Source organism: Somniosus microcephalus, unplaced genomic scaffold, assembly GCF_052327205.1.
Source record: "Somniosus microcephalus isolate GS21.2 unplaced genomic scaffold, FLI_Smic_1.0 unresolved_chr4, whole genome shotgun sequence".
NCBI lineage: Eukaryota > Metazoa > Chordata > Chondrichthyes > Squaliformes > Somniosidae > Somniosus > Somniosus microcephalus.
The window spans coordinates 9,118,434-9,123,086 of record NW_028225182.1 but is presented as its reverse complement, the minus strand read 5'-3'; the positions used below and the strand labels follow the sequence as shown (position 1 = coordinate 9,123,086).

The 4,653-nt window shown below is 45.9% G+C and overlaps 1 non-coding gene across 1 annotated transcript; it reads left to right on the top strand.

Moving 5' to 3' along the window:
* Window positions 1-4,202: 4,202 nt before the first annotated feature.
* Window positions 4,203-4,274, top strand: trnaq-uug (transfer RNA glutamine (anticodon UUG)). Its single transcript has one exon. It is a non-coding gene; the product is annotated as a tRNA-Gln (tRNA).
* The last annotated feature ends 379 nt before the right edge of the window (window positions 4,275-4,653 follow it).

Genomic DNA, 4,653 nt, shown 5'->3' with positions numbered 1-4,653 from the left:
AGGCACATCATGAAGGAACAAGGCTGAGGGGCTGAATGGCCTCCTCATGTTCCTATTAGTCAGTCACCATTAATAAAATGTTACGGAATAGCTTTCTCGGATCCCAATGGATGATCTCATACTCACCGACATTGTACCCAGTGCTGCAGTATATCCCATGATCTTGCAGCCAAAATACACATTTTGAAAACCTGGCAAAGGTTAACGCACCTTCGCTGGGTGGGTTCGAACCACCAACTTTTCGGCTAATAACCGAACATGCTAATCGATTGCACCACAGAAACTGGCAGAAAAATTGATTACAACATATACTAAAGCCGGAGTTTACGAGATAAAACCTCAGGTCACAGAGAGCAAGATAGCAACTGTCCAGAATCTGTTTACTTGTGCAAATTAAAGAAATGTAACCTTCATTGTCGGAGGGACTGAGGTTGTTATTTCAATGTTTTCAGCTGATTTCACAGGCGATCCCCAGCTCTGAATCCCCCAGCAGAGAATTCAAGGAGAATTTGATATCAATGAGATTCAACATTAGTATCCGAACATTACTCCTTGATTCAGGACTCTGATCTCACTCCAGCATGTCGCTGCTGAAGATTGAATTTGACATAATTTCACCTTGTCTCGTGATCAGTGCGGCTCAGTGAGACTTCGGCCCGTCTCTCCCTTCACAACCCATCAGTGTGGAGAAAAGAACAGGGAATTTTACACATGTGTTGTGCTCTGTAACTTTATTTGAACATTTCAGTGCATTTCACGCTGTGTCCAACATGGTGAGGTCCCCCGTGCTGTGTCAGCTTTGTATTTTTATCAACACCCCAGCTTTACATTAACAGAATCTGAGCTCCTAGATCTGGTCGGGTCACATTGACCGAAGTGAGGAATGAGCGAGAGGGGCAATTCCTCCCGGGGTTAGAAAATCCTCCGAAAGAGTGACAGAATATTTAATTTGCTGTGAAGCCGAAATAGCTCAGTTGGGAAAGCGTTTTAAAGGTCCTTGTTTCGATCCCGGGTTTCGGCAGGTTTTAAATATATTTTCCTCCTTCACTTTAAGAGGAGCGAATCAGAGTAAGTTTTCCACTCCTGAACAGGCGTCTCCCAAAGGAATGGGAGTAAAACCGTATCGGACCCGCTAGATCCCGCTCCAACCGATTGCTGCCGGTTTGAATCCAGGCAGCGTCCCCCCAACTGTTTTTATACCGGGACTGAGGGAGGAACTGTTCAGCGGTGGTGCGATAATAATTTTTAGAATGAGGTTTGTTAGATTAAAGAGCTCTTTTACTGTTACTTTCGATTTAGACTCTGCCCAGTTGTATATAGGAACAATGTCTATGCGATGTGGTCTGTTCAATGTTTGTGCAGTAACTCGGTCACCCAGTGTGAGCCTGAAAGACAATCTCCCAGCCTGGGTTCGGGCCTGCCCAACGGGTAAACTGTGACCGGTTAGCTCAGTTGGTGATGAAAGTGTGTTAATAACGTCAAGGTCGTGGGCTCGATCCCCGTACGGGACATGGGAATATTTTCATAATTTTACGCATTTCCCGCACATTTCAAATACAAACTTTATAAGGAAGCCGATGCACACAGAATCTCACGGGGGATTTATTTGGATTAACATTCATTGCACCTTTGCCACCGGGGCTGAGAGACACATCTTTCTGTTTATTTGTCTTTCTGGGTTTTCTGATGAACGTTGAACAGGCGGCCTGTTCCCGATAAAGTTCACAAGCAGGTACGAGACAGACAGAGCGGCTCTGACCCCGCGAGATGGGCAAAAGGCTTCAGTTCAGGACAAATGCATCAATGAATTGTTCGCCCGGCACCGAGAGAGACAACATCCAGAGAAAAACACAGGAGGAAATCGATTTCAAGTGGATGCCTACCCGCTCTTGGTGCCGTGCTTTCACGAACACGTCTGTTGTGTTCTCATCGAAAAAGTGTCATTTTGTACAAACAGTTTGCCTGGCGCGAAAGAGTTAAAAAGGGGACTCATACTGAAATGGACGTGGTTGCTGCGGTGGGTGAAATATGGTGACGATCTATCGTTATTATCCGAGGCGACGCTGCAGGATCCTTTCAAGGTTTCCCGCGGATCCACTGAAACCAGTTGAATGTGCAGCTTTGAGAGGGGCTTTCTGCGCCTTCAGGGCAGGAAACGGGAGTGAGGCAGGGACACTGTCGGTATCTGTGCTGAGTGTCAGTCTGTGCAGAATTGTGCAGAGAAAATATACGGGTTCGTTGAGATTTTTAACTTTATTGAAATGTCAGCACATAATTTCTTCCATTTTCTTATATTAATTCAATTTTAATGGGGAAGGTTTTCAAAACGTGATAACCACTACACTACGGGAATCTCTGCCGTAATTAGTTGCAGCAAGAACATCACAGAAGAGAACTGCGATCTGCAAATGCAGGTCCGGGATTAACTTTTGTATTAATACACGTTATTATTTGATTTTCACAAAACTCATTAAACTCTGTAAAAAGATGGACAATTGTTCTAATTGAAGAATCAACTTTCTGTTTCAGACTGAAGGAAATCCAAACATGGTCACCGAGTGACAGGCAAAACTTTCATAAGTGTTTTGTCTTTTGCTTGTGAAGAATTTTCAACAGCAGTTGGTTAAAAATGTTCAGTGTTTGTCACACCGGGAATCTGGTGCAGCCGTTGTTCAGTTTAAGAGGAACCGACAATTGTCGCCGCTTTTACACAGGGGAAGAAACTCGCCCCTGGAGGTTCAACTGGAGCAAGTTCCAAAATCATTCATCCCGCCCTGGAGCAGAACCGAGGGCATTTCGTGTGTAAGGCGAGCGTGATAATTGCTACAGTCCCGAAACCTCTGCTCAGTTTGTCAGCCACAAGACAGAAGGATGTGTTCAGGGAGAAGGTGACCCGCTGGCTCACCTCTCTCTGCACTGATTGAGATTGTGTCGCTTCTCCGTCAAACAACATCACTTCTGTCCCACACTGAAGGCTCTCAATCCTTCTCCTCCGCTCGCTTTCTATTCAAGTAATTGGACAATGAATCAGTAATAAGGTTCCCTCGGGCTTTTGCTGGTGGATTTACTGATAAACCGGGGAATTGTAAGGAAACTGGAGCACAGGCAGGGTCCTTGCGACAGACCAGTCCGGCTAGCCCAGTCGGTGGAGTGTCGGATACTTCATCCCCACGGCGGGGAGTTTGTGTTTTAAATTTTTGGGCTCATTTTAAAGGCGATTCCGAGCTCCGGAATCTTGTCTCTCTCCAGCCGCCCGCTGCTAAAGATTGAACTGATTTTAATTTCACCTTGGCTCGGGGTCAGTGCGGCTCAGTGGGACTTCGGCCTGTCTTTCCCTTCACAACCCATCAGGGCCGAGAAAACAACGGGGAATTTTACACACGTGTTGTGTTCTGTAACTTTTTATAAACACTTCAGTGTATTTCACTCTGTGTCCAAGACTGTGAGGTCTTCCCTGGTGTGTCAGCTTCCGGTGTTTATAAACACTTCAGATTTCCTGATAATGTTGTTGAATCGCATTTTTTGAAAGAGTCATTGACCGAGAGGTGTAGGGGATTTAGAGCTGGGGATCTCCTGTGAAACCAGCCCAATAATTTGAAACACAAACCGCCCCTGAGATTAAGAGTTTCAGGCTCTACCGACTGAGCTAGCCGGGCCGGTCTGACCCCGCGCACTGCTTGTGTTACAAACCATGAACCAGTTTCCCCTCAATTCCCAGCTTTACCAGTAAATCGGCCAACAAAAGCCCGAGAGAACCTTATTACTGATACTTTATCCAATCACTTTAATATGTGTTTTCTGGTTAGCAACACTTCTGCCGCAGGAAAATGTTCTCCTTGTTTACTTTATTAAAACTCTTCATGATGTTGAACACGTCGACAAAATCTCCCCTTATCTTCTCTGCTCTGAGGAGAACAACCTCTTCTTCTCCACTACTCGACGGAACTGAAGTCCCGCATCCGTCCGAAAGCGCAGTGCCTGAATTACACACAATACTCTAAAGGTTTGGTATAACTTCCTTCCTTTTGCCCTCTATGCCTCTGTCTGTAAAGCCCAGGATTCCGTTTTCTTTTCTAACACAAGACAAAATGCTGCGGATGCTGGAAGTTTGAAATAAAAACAGAATTTGCTGAAAATACTCAGCAGCTGTGAATGGCAGGTGAGTTGGAAAAAAGCGAATTAGGCTCGGAATAGTGTGTAAGGGTTCCATGGTGTAATGGTGAGCACTCTGGACTTTGAATCCAGCAATCCGAGTTCAAATCTCGGTGGAACCTGGTTCCCTCTTGTCCCAGCTTTTGTAAAAGTAATTTTGATGGCAGCTGTGTGATTGGCTGCTCAGCAGCGGGAAAATGTCGAAGCTGAAGGTTTGGATGAGAAAAGGCTGGAATGGAATGGTGGAGGTAAAATTTGCCCAGTTCTTCCAATATTGCTGCTGGGCGAGGTTTGCAAGTAGCCTTGAGAGGGCAGTGATGTATCGCCATTGCAGTGCTGGTCCCCGACACAAACTCCGTTCCCGAGCCACCGACTTCATCCCAATCCCTGGCCACTGAGACTGAATGAGACAGCTTGCAACCTTGGTGCTGCATTTGACACTGAGATGAGCTTCCGCCCAAGACGGTCTACTTCCACCTCTGTAACGTCGCCCAACTCCAC